Raw genomic sequence first — 22,345 nt, forward strand, 5'->3', positions numbered from 1 at the left:
TTCTGGGGTTGACATAAAAAGAATGCCATAAACTGGATTGGTTTTAAGTTTGCTAAATGCTTTATGAATTAAAAATATTTTTTCCATGTCTCACAAGAGGTATGTAGAAGTGGTCTGTAGGTACATCCCACACAAAGTAGAAGCAGGCATCAATTATGACTTCACTTCAACCACTCTCTGTCCCAGGCTACCCTTAAATGACCTGATACACCTTGCATGTGTAGAAGCACAGTGGGTCATGGAGCACCTATAATTTCCTCAATGCCTGCAGGAAATCCAGTGATAAGGATACACAGATTTTGAAATCCATCTTCAAAAGCCAACCTTTAGTTACAAAACCTCCAATGCAGTCCATTGGAACTCTGCTAGACCAGGTATAATGATCTGACAGTACTCAAAAAGGTAGCAATCCACCCCCACAATGTGCCAGCCAGCAGTCCAATTAATGAGATTAGTTTATTTTGAGAAGTTCCTCAAAACTGAATTGAATCAAAACAGCATTTGCTTTTAAGACATCCTGCAAACATCAACTATATATTTGCTGATTATTGCAAGGGAAGCAAGCTATTTACCTAGCAACCTCTCACCCACTTTTTGCACTTACATTTTATTCACAAGAAATGTAAAGGAACTTTTCATTTCTTCAGGGAAACTACCACTTCCCAAATTGATAGCAGGCTGTAGCTCTTTATCTGTTTGTCTTCTAAGATTATTTCTAGTATTTCAATCAGATTAGTCAGATGGAACTGTCTCATCAGAATTCAGGTATAAAACCTTTTATCACTTCTGCAGTGCTCCTCAAAATATTCTTTTTTTTTTCTTCCCCTTTGCAGCTATATAGAAACCATATTACTTGCCAAAATGGATAAAAACCTTGTGGCACCTGCAACATAAAAGCCAGCTGAGTGCTTTAGTATCTATGGAATGACAGCTATACATGCATCCTTTAGCCTCAGTGCAAATGGACAGATTTTGTAGGAAAAGTAGTCCAGAGCCATCTGTAGTAAATTGGCTATGTCCCAGCCAAGGACTGCCTGATCATAAAATAAGCATAAGGCTGGGAAGAACTGCGAGGAAGCCATGAGGTCAGGGAAAAATTGCAAAAAAGTAGTCGGCTCTCAGGGAATTTGTGGGGGCTTGTAGGCATGCAGCTTGCAGAAGCAGCAGCTACCTCGGGATAAGTACTAGGTTAGGGAGAAGTGATGGCTGCTGTATTGTTCTTTCATATTAACACCAATTTAACAGAACTAGATGAGATGGCCCGGAACCAGCTCCATCGTGGAGTGTTGTGCTGTTACTTTTTCCTAGGTTGTTGAAGACCACGGTCTACTCTCCATTGTATTCTTTATATCTTTTATCGAGCATCCACCCTTCTAGGTCACTCATGTACAGTAGATGAGAGCCAAGTCTGCTTTACAGGAATAGCTGTTAACAGCCCCATTGTAGGCACAAAGCCAACCATTCTCTCTAATAAAATAAGCTTAATAAAATCATATCCTTTTTTAAAAGTTAGCCTTTTAGTTGCTTTTCAGATGGTCTATGAAGAACATCTTAGCAACAAGCTTTAATATTAAAGTTCAATACTGAAGTATCAGTAGATCAGTAAAGTTCAATACTGAAGTATTTCACTGACTCGTGAGGTTATCTGAGGCAAGAGTTAACAGGTTTGTAAGCAAGAGATTAAGCACTGCTCTTGCATACCCTGTACCCTCCACCAGGAGCAATTCCAACATTTGTACACCAGTAGTATGCTTTTAAAAAAATGAGACATGCAGAAGACATAGCCCAGGTAACTATATGCCATGTGGTAAGATGCTGGCAATATACTAAAAATTTATATACCATGTTTTCCCCACCCCCCCATTATAATGACTGTTTAATTCAAATCAAATATACCAGAAACTACACTGTGTTTAAACACATTCATTAATAGAGCCACTAATAAGAAAAACATACACTTACATTAATAACTGGTTTTAAATAGAGACAGAAACAAACACCTGCTAGTAAGAAATACTTTAATAATAAACAGGGGGATTTCAGCTGAAGACAAAGCTGTGAAGTTGACTCAGATGATGAACTACTGGCCACAGCTCACATGTTGGTATCCATGTTGATTAATGGGTATATTTCCCCTCAAAGTCTTTATTTTGAGGTCATATTATAAGGCCACTTGATAACTCTTGCTTTTTTGCACCCACTGAGTGGCCCCAAACCTCTTATCCGCTGAAAGTTACAGGCCAGAACTGCCTTCTGTGCATGAGGGAAAACCCAAGGCAGCAAGTGGGGGACAGGAAATACTGCAAGTTCCTGTTTGTCAAGTTTCCCCTGCATCGTTTTCACCAGGGTACGCCTTCTCTGCTATGCAATGAGCCCAAGACATTGAACCCAAAATGAATGACCAGTTACATTTTGGCCAAGATCTCATACTACTGTTCCCACATCTGGCAGTTCAGGCCTACAGCTACCAAAGCAGTGGCGTTGGCAAGGTCAGCGTTCTTATCTTCTGATTCCAGACTCTTACCCTGTTATGTTGGATAGCTTACAAGGAAAATTTCACATAAATGAAACTCCAAATTCCCTCACCGTCACACCACATCCTCACTGCACTGAGATGGGACAATATGACTCTTACTTCAAGAACTACCACTTGTTTGCACTCAAAACTGTAGAAGTAATGCTACCAGACTGAATTTCATGTTCTCATGCTTTCTGCACATCTAGCTGACATAGTACTTACAAGCAGCTTTCATTTTCTTTAATCATCTAATAACACCTTTCAGTTTCTGTGTTGCTCTGTGCTTGAACCACATGTATGTTATGTTAAGGATTAAAAATTTTTAAATGGACAAAGACCTCTAAATAGAATCCACACTGCTGGGTACTTTCTAGAGAAATACTTGGAAGAGCAAGACCTGTTTTCCTGAAGTTACTGAGGCAGAACCCACAGAGCTCTACCCTAAAATTATTTGTACAGTTCTGTTAAACTTTTACTTGCATTTCAGCTGCTTACTAATAAAGTATCCACATATGGGACTGAAAATCCAGGCTGTGAGCTTGAAGAATTTCTTCTTCACATACGGTGCAGCCTAATGAACAAAGAATACAACCAGACTTCAGTTTCATTCCTGTCAAAATGTTAAGTACTAACTCAGGGAAAAAATTTCTCACTGAATATGAAAATAAATACAAGCGATGCAGTGCTGTGGTCTCGTGTTTTCTCTTTCCTCTCACTCCTGCAAGGTAGTGAACATCTCCAGCAAAGTGGCTTGTTATCTCTGCTCTCCTTGATGTCAGAGTGTTTCAACTGTTGTGAGCTAAATGTGGAACGAAAGCACTTGTCAGGTGTCACAAGACATTTATCATCTTAAGGAACAGCATTCAGCTTAAACTCTCTTTGAGCCATCATGCAATACGGTCATTAATGCTTGATAGTATCTTACTCCTCTCTTATTATTTATGTGAGGCATAACGATATTACAGAAGGGGCATCACCAGAAGTTTGGACTGCCACAATCTAGTGCCACTGAAGTAAAAAATACAAGAAGTAAAGTTAAGACACTGCAAAGGTGAGATAAGATAGTCCTTTATGGCTGGGTCTCAGGTTTTCACAGGGAGTGTCTGCTTCACACTGACTCGCAGAGTTAGTTTCAGTTCAAGAGATCCAGAAAAGTAACTAAACAAAATGGAAGTAATTTTGCTACTTGCCCATGACTTGATTTTTTAATCAAACAGCTGTAACCCCCTTCATGCTTTGACAGAGTGTCTCGGTGGGAAGAGAGCCACTGCAATGATGGAGGAGCTGCCTGCAGCCCCCAACACAGAACCACAGCCCTCCAGCTGATCTCTCACTGCTCTCACACACCACAGCCTTTCATCATGTCATTCTCCCAAACTTCCCTCCCACAAAACAGACCTTCATGGTTCATCTCACACACTGGAGCTCCTCCCAACAACCGAACCTGCTCCATTCAAGCGCCACTGAGGATGAATGAGAGGTCACCTAAGCTGTTAGCCAGGCGCCAGCCTTCAGTACCAAGGGTGAGCTGGTCCTCACGGCCTACCTACCACAATAAAGCAAAGCGAAACAGCCCGACCAGCCATGGTCTGAATGAAACAGTGGACTGATGGGAAAAGAAAACCACATGTGGCTACATAACTAAACATACCTCATAATGCCTTATGCATAAACAAGCTGAATCAACGTTGCACTGACAGTTTTGAATCAGCCACTCTTAACACCCAAGTGCTAGATCTCTTCATGTTAATAAAATGTTCTTTCAAGCATCTTTGCTGGATACAGTTTAGGTAGCAATTTTACTCCCAAAAGATTCCAAAGTGTATTTAAGATTACCAGTTTAAAGGATCTCCTGTGGGACAGAAAAAGTGGTCCATTGAGCTCAACTCAGTTTACATGTTAAGAACACATCCCTCAAATGGGGTCACACAACCCCATGCGCGACAGGCCCCCTTCTCTTCTGCCACTGTGGCACTGGGAATGGCCATGGTTTGCAACTTCAGCTGGGAAGAGACAATCATAATTGGGGAGGAGGGGCAGGGAAAACACACACACAATTATCGTATCATTAGTACGTTCACAGATAACACCAAGTTAAGTGAGAGTGTCGATCTGCATAAAGATAGGGAGGCTCTACAGAGAGACTTGGATAGATTGGATCGGTGGGCCAACGTTAACGGGATGAGTTTCAACAAGGCCAAGTGCCAGGTCCTGCACTTGGGCCACAACAGCCGCCTGCATGGCTACAGGCTTGGGGAGGAGTGGCTGGAGCTGTCTGGAAGAGAAGGATCTGGGGGTTCTAATAGACAAGCAGCTGAACATGAGCCAGCAGTGTGCCCAGGTGCCAAGAAAGCCAAACGGCATCCTGGCTTGTATTAGAAACAGTGTGACCACCAGAAGTAGGGAGGGGATAGTGCCCCTGTACTCTGCACTGGTGAGGCCACACCTGGAGTATTGTGTCCAGTCTGGGGCACTTCAATACGAGAGAGATCTCGAGGTGCTGGAGCGAGTGCAGGGGAGGGCAACGAAGCTGGTGAAGGGCCTGGAGAATAAATCCTTTGAGGAGCGATTGAAAAAGCTGGGACTGTTTAGTTTGAAGAAGAGAAGGCTGAGGAGAGACCTCATCACTCTCTACAACTACCTGAAAGGACATTGTAGAGAGGTTGGTGCTGGTCTCTTCTCACAGGTGATTAGTGACAGAACAAGGGGGAATAGCTTTAAACTGCAACAGGGGAGGTTCAGACTGGACATGAGGGAAAAAATTTTCACAAAAAGAGTGGTTAGACAGTGGACTAGGCTGCCCAGGGAGGTGGTAGAATCACCATTCCTGGATGTGTTTAAGGCCATTTAGATGAGATGTTGAGGAATATGGTGTAGGGGAGAACTTTGTAGAGCAGGGCTGATGGTTGAACTTGAAGATCCCAAGGCTCTTTTCCAACCTGAATGATCCTGTGATTCTGTGACTCTTTCTGCCAGGATATGGAGCTTGAGCCTCTGATATAGGACAACCTGTAATTCACAGGACAAGCAGCAACCCTGAATACAGTAAAAATTTGAGGTATTATGGTTACCTGTAGGCTAGCACAGGGAACTGGACCAGAAGATTTGTGCATTAGGACTGCCTAGGACAGAGTTACAACGGACACTATGTTCAGCTAAAACTAAAGGGCAGTTATCATCTGGGTCTGATGGCGAGTTATGTGGCTATCCTGTGGAGAGAATAATAATAATTTTTAAAAAGTCTTTTTCTCTTTAATAAGCGTTAGAAGTCAGGAATTGGTCCCAATCTAACACAACAAGGGACAGTGCGCTCTCCGGCGGGGCAGGGTCCCCGTGTCCTGCCCAAATCCTGGTTCAGAAGGAAGAGCCCTGCTTCCTGTACTACCCAAAGCCAGTTAATTCTGCCCCACATTCAAGTGGAAACAAGGCCTAGATCTAAAGTGTTTTTATGATTTAATCAGATTGCAACTTGTAATAAGCACAGGGCTGAACAAAACCCCTCCTGACAGGAAACTCAGCTGTGACCTACTTGAGCATACATGTATGTCCTACATGTGGCAGAGTGGTACCCATTCATACATCCGCTGATAAGAGAAACGTGAATGAGGAAAAGCAAGAGTGCCAAGAAAGCATTTGCCCAGGTCCCACATACCTCAGCACACTGCCATCTTTTTTTCTTTCCCTCTTTTCTGCATTTGTTTAACGTCACATAGGATTTTTACCTTAAGAGCTGAAATAGGGTGGCCTAGTTGGAAGCCTGCTACTTTACCTCAGAAGAGGGACTGCTACTGCAAATCTGGCCAAACACTTCTTCCCATCACAAGCAGCTGAGTCCTGCAGCTGCCCTCAGCAGACAGTGAACAGCTCTCGTATATCAGCTGTTGGCCAGGCTCAGGCTCTCCCAGAGCAACTCATCTCTCTGCAGCAGGCTCCCAAAATCACCCCTCCTGCCCACAGTACCAAGGCTGGACCACACCAAGGTAAGCATGAGCTTCACTGAACCGCCCAGAATACAGGACAGATTCATCCAACCAAGATGTGTCTTTTCAGCCATATCATCTTCCTCCTAAAGGTTTGGGTATTATCAAAACCGAAGACTTCTCCTAGGTGATGTCATTCTTCCTAAGAAAGGTAAACCCTGCCTGTGATAGACAGACTTACTCCCAGGAGGCTTCTGCTACTGCTTCAGAGATACCATGATCCCATTTGAACACAGCGGCCTCTTCACTGTGCTTGCAATGAACGGACCTTTCCTTATTCCATCCCACCTCTGTGTCTAGGAAATTGTAAAAACCCACTCCCCTCCCTGAAAAATATCTCCTACCATGAGATGCATCTCCTCACATGTAAAAAGAAGTCTATCTGTTTTTCAAGGTTTTCTCTCACATGGTATTTGCTCTGACTCTGAATCACAGCCTATGCAGCTGAGCCAGGGCAAGAGATGACTGAGAACTGCCAGAACTGTAATGGCCACGGGGCAGTGGTCAATCACACGCCTCTGCTCCACAGTTCCTCTTCGGTCACGCTGACAAAAGGGCATACATGTCCACTCAAACACTGACTTCCCTCACCTACACACTGCTGTCTTTCCTAATGTCTTCTCCTTTAAAAAATACACTTAGAAAACCAGACCAGAAGCATGGGAGCAGAATGCACCTCTGCCTGAGGACCAACACAGCAAACCGGGGATTTGCCTTTAGAAGTAACATCCTCCATTAAGAAAATACATTTCTTGAGACTGGTTGGCCATTTGTTAAAATGCAGGTGCAATTTCACTGGTTTCTAGAGAGTTTTGCCCCGTTATATATCTCTAATGGCTAGTACTAGCATGAGGCCCTGGCCAGGAGAATTAGGGTAAACTGGCCCAATCTCTCCATAGTGAGAAGGTCTGTCAGGCTGCAATCAGTGTAATGAGAGTCCTTCCCTTGTGTTTTGCATAACAGAAAACTATGGGTCATTTAGTGAAAATCATCACTCCAACTTTCACAGTGCAACAACTGACTGACCAATACTGTCAGTTTTTAGCCAAGGTGTTGGTAATTCTGTACAGATTAATGCATCTACATAATAATAAAAATCTGTAGCAAAAATCTAAAAATATATGATAGATGTCCTTCAGAAGCATGTATGTTCTTTGAAATATTAAAAAATCTACCACCCCAGGCTTTCTTCTCCATGGCAACCTTTACTCCACTCCATCCAAGTACTGCTTTTCATCTATTTGGATTTTTATGCTGGTATTTTTCTTATCCTATTTCTGCAGGAGAGCCATTGTAGACTGCTACAACTGATTCTTTGGCATACACAAACTTGTGTTTTTTTAAAGCACCGTTCCAAGTTCAGCAGTGAAAAGGTAATAGGTTACTGAAAAAAGTCAAAACAAGCAAAAGTACAAAAACATCTTAGAGGTCAATGGTTAACAAGCGCTAAAGACACATTTTCCATGTCTTTGCATTGACAGCAGGAAGCACAGACTTCCATTGTCTAAGAACCAGAAAATGTTTCACATATTTGAGGTAAATATTTGTATGAAACTTACACCATTCTGCACCTTATCTCGTGTACCCAGTTTATAAGATAACACAACACAGAGAGAATTAAATCTACAACAGGTTCCCCCTACATTTGGTGGAGGGGAAGACTTCTCTTGATGCTTCCAAGCAATTCTGTGAAAGTAGCCACTTCCCAGTTATTTTAATTACAGCATACCACACTAACACAGCATTTCTGAATACAGTGTTGTTTCAAGGCAAGATGAAACAATATGGGAGCTGATATTGTTTTATCAGCTCTATTTCATTTTTCTCCCTTTTCAGCTGTTGTAGGCAACCAGCCAGGTTACTGGATACATTGCAATGCCAAATCCACAATACTGAGCCCACAGCCAAGAATTCAAATGCAACTTCAGACATAATTCTAGCTGCCTCACAACCAAAGGTTTTAAAAGATTTAAAAGATTTTTAGAATTCTACATTAACATTAAAAAAAAAAAAAAAAAAAGGTAGGACTCCTATAAATTTTGAAGGGTTAATAAAATTGGGTCTGGCAGCTCAAAACTAGTTACTTCCGGACAGAGGTCTAACTGGCATTATATGAGCTCCAAATCTTCATTTTTTTATTTTCACACCTGTGAGATTATCTCATTAAAAAGAAAAAAAGAGTAACCAGGTGCCAAATACAACTACATTGCTCTGTTTTCAGTAGACAAGCTCACATAATCATTTGGTTCAAAATACTCATTCATTTGGAAATTTAGCAGAACATGTAAAGCACCCTTTCATTGAGGACTAAATGCAGACAAATGTGATTATATCACCATAAGATGTGATTTCGTCAATAAATAAAACAGGTAAAATAAAACGTAGATAAATGCTCCCCTATCAGAGGAGACTGTGTTAGCAAAAGGGCTCTTTCCTGCTGTAGTCCCCTTACAAACCACAACCATCAAAAGGCTATGAGCAGCACCCCACCTGGGAGCTACCTCCCCACCTACAAGAGCAGTGCCTGTGAAACTAGACCAGGATACCCAAAGGGCCTCTTTTGCCCAGGTGGAATGGTCCGAGCAGCACACCTGCTGTGCTAAGAGGACAGAGAAGCATGTGCAAATCACTCTAGGTACTCCCTCAAGTGTAACTAGAAGCCTATTTGGACAGGTGCTGCTTTCCGACGGCCCAAAATACCCTAAACGTTTGTATGGCAGCCATAGGTAACAACCCATCTTCCAGTCACTGGAGAGTTCTGAGAAACTGAACAGCAATACTTCACCCTGCAGCCACACTGTATCAAAAGTGAGACAGATAGATAAAGCATCCGCAACGTTTACTCTAAAATGAAAACAGATGCTCCCGAAGCAACAACTTGCAAGACACCTTTTAATCTGCATTTCTACTACAGTCAGTTTTTGCATCTACAAAAGCTACGGTCTCACTTACTTGACTCATAAAGCAATACGAACCGTTTCAGATTAGTATCTGTCACAGCAAGGTACACCTCTGTCATTCCAAGCAGAGAGCTCATGGACATGTCTACACCAAAAACTCAGCTTACAGTTCAAAGAATTATTGGTTCCAACTTACAGGAACGCAGAAAGGAAGCCTGGGGACAACCAGAGCATCTCGTCCCCCCACTGCGCGAGCTGCAAGTACACTGTATCCCAGTACAAGGCTACAAGAGCGTTCACCGCCAAGAAGGGACAACCACGCTGTGGGACGGGAAGCAGGAGGAATTACGAAGATGGCTGAGCTCACACACAAGGCTAATTGTGCCTTGAGACGAGGTGGAAGAGTCTTAGTAAAGCACAGCGGGTACACGGATATAAGGGCTCAGAGTAGAAAGTAAACAAGGAAATACACAGCAACTGTTAGCTTTACACTGGATTTGGCAGCCTGGGCTACAAGGCATTACATTACACAAATTACAGCGATTTTAAGCAAAGGTTTAAAATGCAGCTTTTGTCATAGCTCCCGCTTACAGATCCGTGCGGCACCCGGACATCAAGGAAGGAACACCTCTGCTCTTGGGGCGTCGCGCACGTTTTAAGTTGCGAACAGCGTCTACTGCTGGGTGCGCTCCAGGAGCCGCCGCCCCACCGCGGGGGCTCGGCCACCCGCGCCGGGGACAGCCCCGGCTGGCAGCCCGGCGAGATAACCTCCCCGTCGGTGTCTCTGCGGGGACGGCCCCGCCGCTCGCCAGCCCCGGCCCCGCCGCTCGCCAGCCCCGGCCCCGCCTTACCTGGGTGTCCCGGACGCCGCCGCGGAAGCAGCCCTGGCGCCGGAGGAGCGGAGGGAGGTGGAAGGAGGGAAACAGGGAGGGAGGCACCGCACTGCCCCGCTCCGGCCCGGGAAGGCGGCGGCGCCTCCTCCTGCCGCCGCTCCGCCGAGCGCGGCTCCCCGCGGGGCAGCGGCGGAGGAAGCGGCGGGGGCGGCCCCAGCGCCGGAGCCCGCTCCCCGCCCCGCCGCGGCGGCAGCGCTCGGGCAGGTGCGGGGGGGCGGAGGGAAGGTGGTCCCCGTCGAACAGAGCCGGCAGGAGCTGCCCGGAACCGTGGCGGTGAAGTAAAAGAGAAGGGGAAAGGATACAGCGGGAAGCGGGGCGCAAAGCCTCCCCCAAAACCCAGGCGCAGCCCCGCGCTCGGCACTAGCTGCCTTTCAAATGCTGTAAGCGGCGCTTTGGCTCGGGTGTTCTCGCTGCAAACCGCGGCGGAGAGCGAGTACTCGCCGGGCGGCGGGGAAGCGGTGGGCACGGCGCTCCGCTACCCCAGCAGGCTGGGTGCCCTTAGGCTGCTCCTCTTTAATGCCCATCACAGGTCTCCTCATGCTCCTTCTTTTAGCACAACCTTACCTGTAGAAAAAGTCTGCAAAACCTCACCGAAAGAAAAAGAGCTTGTAACGTTCAGTTGAAATACAGCTCGATCAGCCTAGAGCAAAGCAAGCAGGGTCTGCGCTCACCAAGTGAGTTGTTTTGTTGTGACTGGTGCACAATAACTGTATCAACACAGATGTCTTTCTGTTCAGCTCGGAGGAAATGACTTACAGAGTCTGTTTTCACTTGGGAGATTTCTCCACATTACGCTTTTGGTGCCGTGGCCGTGGCTGCTGTGCCCGTACACTACTGCTGAGCCCAGGGAGTCACAGGGTCGCGTCCCTAGCGCCTGGGGCATCTCTGGTACAAACACGCGGGCAGTCCCCATGCGCTCACTTCATAGTGACCAGTCCCACCAGGCTGCTCTCACCACCCTCCCTCAACCTCAACTCAAAGGTCCTCACACCTTTGTAGTAGCACACACTCAGGTGTCCATGCAGAGCTCCTTACCCACTGCCACTAATGTGGACAGTTTTTTAAAGCAGGCAACTTTTGTTTCATTTTTCAAGCAACAGCAGCTGCAGCTTTCCCCACTCTGCCGCTGCTGTGACAGGAGGGAAGGACAATAAAACTGAACAGTTGCTTAAGGAGGGACTTGGAATAGCTTTACCCCGTAAGGTGCCATTTCTGAGCTCCTGAAAGAAGTGTCATCTAGCAGAGCAGTAATGCTATAAGGTGGCTTAACCAGCAACAACTACATTACTCCTGAGGCTTCACCCCAGAGCTGGAGCAGCAGCAAAGGAACAGAAGCACATCCCGTGGTCCAAACTACATGGCTAACTGCCGTGCTGACAGTACCCTTCCTACAACTACTGATCAGGAGTTAACCACTTTGATGTTGATCAGTGAACTAACAGCATTTGTGGTGGAGGTGTGGATCACAGATTTTTTGCAAGCTTTACGAGTCCTAAAAATGTTCTCTCTTCCCTTCCCCTCCCTCCTTCCACCACAATGGCAGATAGACATCAGCAGGACAGTGGGATCAAAGCAACTACAAGATGACACTGCTTCTGAGGACAGGGACATGCCTCTGAGGGACTGAAGATGGTTGGTCATTGACTAGCTGTGCTTGCCTTGAATTGTTAACTGCTCTGGGCTGGATGGCAGCAGTGAGAGCACGGAAAAGAGCTCTGCAAAGTCCAGGTGACAAACGACGGGGAAGTGCTTAGCAGCCATCAGGAAAATCTTTCTTAAATGCATGCTGAGCACATGCATTGACGAAAGGCTCAAATGCTTTCAAAAGCTTTGGGAAAAGACTTGGGAAGTCTTTCTGACAGCCTTGGGAAAAAAACGTTGTTTACTGTTCTGTGTGTCTTCTAATAGCTTGGTGAGCAGGGCAGCACTGTGCATTCGGATTTCTGCTGCACAGTTTTGGTTTCTCAGGGCCTGTATGCCTTCACTCTTGTTAAACAGACAGTGGCGTGATTTCAGTTTGAGACATGCAAATCCCTGCACGGTGACAGGGTTTGCAGAATTACTGAGGCAAGGAGTTTTCCTTTTGCAAGGATTGTTTTGTTTTCCTTCTGTACTTCATAAATATCTAGAAGTCCCCATCATTAGGGCTACTACAATGTCCTGCTGTAATGTTATTTAAAGAGCAAAAGTACTTTTAAAATATTAAGCTTCTTTTATACATCTGTATAAATTTTACAGCCAGGAGGGGGCTGGGCTTTCCATTCAGGGAAATGTTTTGTCTTCAGGATGAAAAAACAAACCAAACAAACAACACTTTGTGGAAAAGCAGCAAGTTGGAACGAAAATTTTTTAATTTCCCTAGAATTTCACATGCAGAAATTCTATGCAAACATGGGGAGTGCAAAAAGGAAGGGATGTTTCAGGGCTTCAGTTCTGTTTCCAGAAGAGCTTGGTGTTACTTGCTGTTCCCATCTTTTCTCTCCTTCCTCTTAGAAAGGAGGGTTAGAAAAGACCCCTGTTGACTGGGGTGGCATAAAATCAATCCCACCTCTGGGCTGCAGAGATCGGAGCAGTTGTTGTCTGAGCCTTTTCTTTGGTAATCCCCTGGGGACTCAGTGAACTGAAATGCCATAGTGATCATTTTGGATTAAAGGCACGCAACTCCCAGAATGGTTGATTTTGCTCTACTGGAAAGGAAGGAACAGCAGTGAAGAGTTCTTGTGGCAAACCACCACTCTCTAGGAGGAAGTCTCCACTTCAGGATAGACAGAAATTTCAGGCCCACATGTAGTGTAAAGTACCAAAGCGAGAAAGAAAAATATACAAGTTGGATGGCAACTTTGATAGTCCATTTTTCCAGCAGTTATTCACCTATTTATGCTTCATCATCGCATGGTCCATGTCCGTTCTCTCTTTGGAGCCAGTGGTGTTAATCTGGGTGAGCTCTTGAGTCCAAAAAGCCACTTCTCTACAATCTTTCTGGGCAGAAGGAAACATCTCTACTGGTCCCTTGTCACAGACAGGCTCTTCCTCTTTTTCCTTTTCATGCCCATCAAACCCTCTTCACCCTATTCAGCCCTTCTTCATTTCTCAGAGGCTTCTGTGAGTTCAGCCACTGATCATTTCCTCAGTTTACTTCTCTTCCCTACTTGCTACGGGCAGAAATGACAAGTTTTTCTCATTCTCAATAGAGAACCTTGTGACTGAGAGAAAAATTACAGTCATTCTTCACTGTCTGGTTTCCATATGAGCAAATGTGCTGCTTTTCCTTTCTCCAGAGCTTTTTTCCATTTTTGAGAGATTTGGGGGATGGTAATTCATTGCACCACTGAAAGTAACAGTGAGATGTAATACAGACCTAACATAAAATTGTCTTTCTTGCAGTTGATATTGTTGTCTTGAAGGTGGATGGAGGGACCAGCAAAATAACTGAAAAACACAGGAACAGTATTTGAATAAGCCTTGGTTATGAGAAGAGAAACCAAGAGGCAGGGGAGCCATGGGCTCTCTGTCTGGCAGACCAGCTTGCAAGGTGGGGTATGGATTGCTGACAGACACTTTGAACATGTTTTGGGGAGATTTTAACTGGAGGCTGGGGAGCAGAACTCAGTCAGGTACCTCTTTGTGCTGTGTGGTTTTGATCCTGCCACACTTGATGAGACACTGGGCAGACCAGTCACATTCACAATGATGTGTAGATCAATAACATAGTTATTGACCAAAGTCCTGCCCAGCTTCACAGAGATCCATGCTTTGTCTCCTGCTTCCCTGGGAGGCAGCTGCTAAATCCTCAGTTTTAAAGCAGTGCTATAGTACGCCTTTAAACTAACAATAAAGTTTTAACTCAAAGTTTAAACAAAAATATCTGCATTTTGACACCTGGGCTCCAAAGTTTCTTGGATTTTTAGGTATACTAGGAGAGTTGGCAGGTACAAGATCTCAGCATGACTCCAGTAGCTCACATGACCAGAAGGCTTAATGTCACAGTAGAAAAAAGGCTGGGTATGATGAGTGTCAGAGAGTGCAGCAACAAAAAGGATCATATGCACACAATTAAAGAAGACCTGGTCCATCCCATTATCAGAGAGCAAAAAGCAATAGAAGATAGACAGGTAAACACACAGTCCAGACTTGGACAAGAGCAGCATAGGAAGGTATTTTAGCCCACGAGTCAAGGCCCATGGCCAGGCAGGACAGGCCTGTGGGAAGCTGGAGACCAGCACTGCTGTGGCATTGGGGACTGACAGCCCTGGAGGGCTGGAGTCCTGGGCCATAGGGATGGGTGGTGGGAGGCCCTGGGAAGGCAGTCAGGGCCATTAGATCCTGGCGGTGCCTGACAGAGAGGAGGAAAACAAGCTATGGCTTCCCAGTGCCTTGTCCCCTTTCTCGCAGGAAATCCATGTGTGCTAGAGTTTCAAAGTCAGAAATACCAAAATGAAGACCATCTCTAATTTGACCCCAGAACCCTTGTGCATGTGCACCCTCATGCAATGTTTCATTACACAATCACATTGTTGCCTCTGCTTTCTTCTTCACTCATCTGCTTCCTCATTCAGGAAAGATAAAATTTATAAAATGATTCTTCAGTCTTCTATTTTCTCACAGGCACCCCTGAGCTTTCTTTTTCTGTGCATTTTTTTAAGCTTACTCTGAGGAAACATTTCATATATTAATGGGATTTTCTGTGGCATCTATCACTACAAATGAGTGGAATGGATCATCTCCAGTCTTTAAGAGAGGTGGTGTAAAGGGAGTGCGGTAAAGGTCTAAGAAATCTTGAATGGAATGGAAAGGGTGAATTGGAATCTGCTGTTTACTGTGTCTTCTGATTCAAGAGCTAGAGATTCTCCAGTGAAACCAATAAAAGCTGGTCTGAAATCAAACAGAAGGAGATGGTTCACCATGCAGCAGCCAGAAGGCAGTGCAACTTTTTGCTTTTCAAATGATGTTACAGGTGAAGCAGTTCAGATGGGTTTCAAGAGAGACACTTGGAAGAGCGATCTATTGAGAATCACTAGACTGACACAACAGGACAGATCCAGGAAGCCTTCTGAGTCAGAGCCTTCAGGAATACTTGTATGAAAGTGTCATAAAGGCTCTCTCTGTTCTTGTTTTTCCCTGCTCATCCATCTGTGGTCACTATAGAAGGCAGGATGCTGGGCTGGATTGATCCTGCCTTTCACAGATACAAATAAATGCATTTTTACAACAGATCTGTGAGCTATTGCAGCAATATTTATTGCCTGCTGACAAGCCATCACAGTAACACAACAAGGTCATCCTAGCACTTTCCCCACCATCAACTAATCTGCACCTTGCACAGCCCATGACCTATTTCTCAGTTTTCTGCAGAGAGCAATCAACCTTCTTTCTTCCTCCAAAGCCTTTACTGCTGCAATAGGTTGAAATTCATGAAAAGCAGGGAGTGGGATAGAGGTAACTGGATCTTCTAGTGAGGTCCCTACTCAGCTGTGACATTTAAGAGGCACTATATGTCTTTGAGGAAATACATGTTTTCTATACAGAGAGGGATGTATTTGACAGTGCCAAGTACAAAACCCATGACTGCTGTTTTTCAGTGAGTCCATGCACACATCTTCAATATAGCCGTGCTTCAGGATGTATGATTCTCAGCCTGGTCCAGAAGTGAAAACTGGGAATGCAAGAGGCTCTGTAACTTTTTTATTGGCAAGTCCCATCTCCATGATCAAAAAGATCTGCAAGGACATATGTCATCTGGCCTACCTTTTCAAGGGACAGATGTTTCCAATAGAGAGATGAGTTATAACTACAGTAATTTAATCCCATCATCCTCTGAGGACCCAGTGGTCATGAAGTGATCTGGGCACACCAGCACCAAACATGCCACTCATCTGCAATAACGACCACATGTTTATGAAATCTCCTGCCTAGCTCTGAGGACAAGCAAACTGCTTTCTGCTACTGAATGTTACTTTTATGTACTTTTACCTACTTGACTCCTTAAGCAATTCAAACAATTGAACAATCCTCATCCCTCTGCTTCCTCTTTGCAGACAGCATATTTCCTCTACCACCATAACAACAGGCAGCTTTCTGGCCACAGTGGCTAGACCATGAAGATAGTCCATGCCTTCTTTTTTTAAAGAAAGGAAAATCCTTGTCTGTAAAAAAACCCAAACCTCTTCTCTTCTGAATTCATTATCAACAGGTTATAGTAAGAAGAAAAGTTGCTTTCAACTTCAGGTCTGGCTATCTTTCTTCCACTGACTCAGAAAAATAGGTACTCCAGCACATCATGGGATAGACAGCAGTGATGGTGGGCTACATACTGGATTGGACTGCATGAGACCCCTGTGAGCAATTTGTTCTGAGAACAGACCACATGCTTAAAATACAGAAGCAGCTATTGCATTAGAGATTTCCTACATTGTGAAATGCAAACAAGCAAATTCATAGAAAGATTATTGGCCAGAGGAAGACCCAAAAGACGAGCTTCACTTAACTGACCTCTGGGGACAGAGTAAACGCTAATAAGTCTGACCAGCCCTTATTAATGGGGTAAGAAGATGGTAATTGGAGTATCATCAGAAACATCCTTTCATTACTATGGCCAGATCAGGTTAACCATAGGTCTCTCCCAAGCCATGGTAGGACAGGCTCCCCTGTCATTATTGCTTCTTTCCTCCAGAGTCTTTCTGAATCCTTGCAGATTAAGGTCTCTCTGTTTCATGGCCCATGACAGATAACTCAGAGAAAAAGACAATATAAACATTGGCTGTGTTCTGGGACAAATTTTAAGGGATATGAGAAACAAAGAGCATTCTTGTAGCACTAACATGCATCTGTAGGAGAATGGTAAATAAAAATGCGGGCTATTAGCCCAGCTCAAGGGATACTTACCCATTTGCAAGTTAAATATTGTCCATTTTCACAGTCTATAGCCAAACATAAATAGGATAGCCAAATAGCAGAATAGCAAAACATACAAACAGAAAAGGAAGAAATCCTGGCTCTTTCAGCCATCCTTAGAGAGCCTTCGATGGCCTCATTCTTAGCAGCTTTTACTTCCTTCCTACCTTCCAGACCACTGTTGCCAGCCCAATGCCAGTCACAGTGTTGTGTTTCACTGCAGTAAATGTGAGGATGTATCCTGTCTGTACCACAGTTTTGAAGAGCCATGCCCTGCGTGAAGAAGCAAAAGCATCATAACAACAGGCTGGGACATCAGTGCATGGAGCTGTAACCTGTGTTGTTTAAAGCAATGACAGTAAGGTATTGACTGCAAACATGCTGGCAAGATCTCTCTTAGGTTATTCTGGAGGGCGAGGACCTGAACCCATAGACTTTAAAGGATACTGTAGTCGCAACAGGAGAGTGCAGTCAAAATAGCAAGGAGTTTTGAAACCACACTGGAATACAGAGTTTTTAGCCACTGCTTAGGATATTGTAGCATTTTGGGTTATAAGAATTGCCCAGCGTAACATGGAACACCTGTGTGTGAGCTGTTGCTATAATCTAGGCTTCTGAAGCAGCAGTTATTCATATGCATCACTCGTCCTTTCTTTGATCACCATGTCCTCTGAGGAATCCCCTCTAAAAACTGTTCTTTCTGGACTAGGCAGCCTGCTACTCTGAGTGGGAGGTCTCAGCTGCCCCTACTGGGACACTGGGAAGGGGGAGGGCCATGACCTACCATGACAATAACCCTGGCTGGTCCAGCTGGGACTAACCTTCCTGCAGATTCCAGATGATTTTCACCACGATGATTTTTTTATTCTTTCAGTGTTAACTGTTGTCAGTTGATGCCAGATGTTCCTTTGGCATGGAGAGTTATGCCACCTGGGATTTTGGGATTTTCATATCCACAGTCTAGGCAGGAGCATCAAAGCAATAAATGCTAACTCCATGTAGGAAAAAAAACCTGGGGAGATACATTATCAAACATTCAGATGATTGATATACTTAGGAGTAAAATTCACAAGACTCTGCAAGGAACATTAATGTAGTTATTGATTTAAGGATCAAAAGGTAAAAGAAATATATATCAGGCTGAATTAGAATGCAAAAACCCATGCATAAACCTCTCTAAAGCTACCGAACCCATAAATTTACAAAAGGCTTGCTAAACTTCTTTAAGAAGTGGTGGGCCTGCCTGACACAATGTTTAGTACAATGTAACCACACATATTTGCCAAATCTTTCTTTCCTCTTTCTGCTACTGTATAACGCTGCAGTGCAACTTGCCATAACCCAGGGAGATAGTTATTAAAAACAGGTCCCTATCTTCAGCACAGTACATCTTGATTTGAGTGGTGACTTGACATGCTAATGTAATAAAATGACAGCGACATTTTACCCCATATACAGGGTCAGCACAGTAGCGCTGGGGAGCACATTGAAGCTCCTTGCTAGTACCAATATAAAGAACAGCTACCTAAGAAGGCAAGGATGTGAACTAGGGTGATGGGCTGATCAGCTCTGATGCTTTTCAGCTTGTGATCCCAAGGCTTCTAGATGCTTCTCAGGGGACCCACAGGAGGTGACCAAGAAAGGCCACATTTCATTTAGTAGAATCCTCTCTCTGAGGATCCTTAGATCTGAAAACCACTGTTCTGCCAGCTTCAGAGTGGCATGGAGACAGTGTGGACTATCTGCAGCATGCAGCTACCAGGAGCCCCAAGCAAAAATTGTGGCTAAGTGACAGTGCAGGGCAGCTTGAGACACTGTGGTAGCACCGCATGTGGTTTAGAAACCACATGTGTGGCTGCTAAGGAAACAGAATAAGCCTGCCTCAAGAGACAACTCTTAGGATCCAAAAGCAAGTTTAGCCTTCAGATACAGGTGGCAGGGCAAAACTTAATCAACAGGTATGGGTGTTACAGTGAACAGATTCTGAGCTTAGCAAAACTGGAATTTCACAGCTCACTTTAGTGGAGTTAACACCAAATTTATAGCAAAAATGTTGAAAGCAGATTTTGTTTCAGGATGTGGTCTGTTTAGCTAGAACATACTATTGAAAAGTAGGTGGTCAATGTGTAAATTTAGCATGTACATGAAGTCTCATATGAGACTCTGTGTAGGCTTAGAACACAAAGCAAAAATGTAAATATAACTTTTCCCCCTCGGGAGACAAGAATATTGCTCCATTTATAAGAGGTTTTTATCATTGTGTTACATAACCTTGTCACACTGATATATTAGAAGAAGTAGCTGAACCACTTTGATTAGAAGGCTATCATGCCAAAACCCTAATCCTCAAGTGAGGTTCAGAATATGATTGTGGAGACATTGTAGATACACTCCTAGTGAAATCGTTCTGAATTTAAACATAGGTCAGGCTATGGCTTTGCTTATGGAGCTTTAGTGTATTTGGAATTCCCTAACACCATTGCAAACTGGAGAATAAGATATATCATGCATCTGGTTGCCTTCAAAAGACCACTTCAACAAATGCAATCAATAGTATGACAGCAGTCTTCAGTCCAAGCATTTTGCCACATGACCTTGATTTATGCCCTTATCAGGCTGGCACCCCAGTACTGGCAATTCAGAGTAAATCCACTGTGATAATTACCTCCCTGAATTTATTCCACAAACATGGCACCCTGCACTCACCCTAGAAATATTTTTTTCAGTCTTTATTGACAGACATTAATGTTATATATTTTCAAAAGAGTTACAGCAAATAATATTTGTTTTGTTATTAAAGAATTAGTAACTTCATGTTAAAAGGTTTCATTTAACCAATGTTCACTTTTCAAGTCATATTTACCAGTTTAAAAAGGTAGGGACAAAAAATTTTTTTGTCAAATTCAACCCCTGTGAATTCCATTGCTGTGAGAAAAGCTGAGTGGCGATGAATGTTTCAACCTTTGCAGTGTTATATCCACAGCTATGGGCTTGCTGAAAACAATTCTACATCTTCATTGTTCCTGAAAGCTCTTAAAACTGAGGTATAGGGGTAGCTAGGGAGCCTCAAGTAATATAAAGAGGACATTTCCCCTTCATGCTTCATTCCTGCTTTCTTGCAACTCCTTTAATTCAAGACTAAGCCTGATCTTGTTCTGTTCTTCCGAACAGTTTTTCAGATCCAACATGGTGTGCAAATACAGTGCTTAATAGATGTATGTGTGCATGTATATGCATGTATAGACACAGAGGTACACACACGTATGCATGCACACACACACAATTTGTAATACAACTGTTGAAAGACAAGTTAAAACAATGCTTTTTGGTTCACCACTTTGAACTGCAGAAATATGACAATATGAATAACAGACAGTAATCCTACTCTCGCCAAATTAGTACCCCCCTCTATGTTTCACTGGATTCTGTCATAAATCCAGTATTTTCGGAGAACTATTTAGCTATCACTGCTTAGATGCTTAACTCTTAGGAAAAATCAATTGTGATGAGCACTAAAAGCATTTTTAAAAAATAATAATAAAATTATCTGGAGAAACCCTAATGTTTTTCTCAAACTTTTCTTGCCAAAATGCTTATGAGAAAGGAAGACTTTAAGTCCCTTGCCTTCACATGTTTCTTTGTTCTGATACACAGGCATGTCACTAGTAAGAGATGCCTGTGTCATGACGACGAGTGGGCTGACCCATTACTATCTAGCCTCACATTTGGCTTGTGAACAATAGTAGGAACTGAGCCCATAAAAAATATCTCACTCTCACCAGCCTGATGCATTGTTTGAGCTGGGAAATAAGACAAACTGCTACATTCTTGGTTAAAAATAAGAGGCCTTTGAATTTTCTCTCTACTCTGAACTTTCCACCAAGGGTAGACTTTTGTCATTGTGGCACATCTTTTGAGGTCTGAATATAGCTTAGCTTTTGTGTAAGGCTTTCTGTACTTAAAGAATTCTGCAGCACTGGAACAGGCTCAGGCCTGTTAATAAAAGAAGTATGTATCTTATCGCACCAGAGATCAGCATCCTACCATGTCCCAATGTGGGGGCTTGGTTACGATGGATGCAAGACTGTTACCACAGGTGCCTCAGCCCAAGACAGCTCCCTTCTCCTGGAGGAAGTCTAATCTTGGTTCATATTTAGCTCTAGAACAGCACTGATTGCAGCTACACCTGGGCTGAAGCTGTCCCATCTATTCTTTTGATTTTGCATCCTCCACAAATCCCTCACAATGAATGACTCAGACCTTCCACCAAGCAACAAAGGCATTTAGAAGGTCACAGTTCACTGTCATACTGCAAATGATAAAATCAGTTAAATTGCATGTCTACAAAGTACAGTACTGCAAGGACCCAGGGATATTTACAGAGAAGGATTTATACAAAAGGTAACTTGTACTAAATGTGCACGTTGTGTTGAGCCTGTTATTTGTCAATCCCTCAATAATGGGATTTTCCATTATGGTAACTGCATATTCAAATATTATTTCTTTATTTTAATTTTGGTAGAGAAATATCATTTGATATTCCACCCAGCAACAAGGTAGAATAATTCTATTGCTATGTTACTTACCATGTTATAATGCCTCAGTTTAGGATTTTGACTGACGTCAAATACATATATATAAATATATGCATATTAAAAAATAGATTAAAAATATGTCAATGGACACTTGCAACATGTTATATGTACTAGCACACTCATATTTATCACATGCATTAACAAAAACCAACAATTAATCTGTAAGTTTGCATCTTACCTGAATTACAAAAAGATCTGAGGGACCCTGATGCTGCAACCTTTTAACTCCCACTGATTTGTTAGGAGTAAATTGAGGTCAGTTTTTTGTTATAGTATATATATTTTTCATCTTTATGCACTGATGTATTTACACTACAGTGAGTTAAATTTGGTTTATAAAATGCAGCAAAATCTTTCTTTCTGTTAAGTTAGTCTGGGCTGCTTTGCTTGAATTTAAATAAGATGTTCCATCATACATCACTCTCTTCTTATGGTTCAGGTTTTCCCCTGAAACCTGAAGACCTAATGGGACCAATCTTGTGTTAAAGTGAAGCACGTGCACCAGTGTATTGCTTCTTAATGTATTGCTTGCACTGGAAGTATTCAGACTGCGTAGAACTGCAACTTG

At 43.5% G+C, this 22,345-nt stretch overlaps 1 protein-coding gene across 1 annotated transcript in view; it reads right to left on the reverse strand.

The window, feature by feature from the left end:
- TEC (tec protein tyrosine kinase) overlaps positions 1-10,374 on the reverse strand; it is a 52,837-nt gene extending 42,463 nt beyond the window's left edge. Inside the window, exon 1 of the mRNA XM_074903825.1 lies at positions 10,250-10,374. The gene's annotated coding sequence lies outside the window, so the exon portion shown is untranslated. The remainder of the gene's footprint in view (positions 1-10,249) is intronic.
- Between the last annotated feature and the right edge of the window lie 11,971 nt (positions 10,375-22,345).

This window comes from Athene noctua, chromosome 4 (assembly GCF_965140245.1).
Source record: "Athene noctua chromosome 4, bAthNoc1.hap1.1, whole genome shotgun sequence".
NCBI classification, from domain to species: Eukaryota; Metazoa; Chordata; class Aves; order Strigiformes; family Strigidae; genus Athene; species Athene noctua.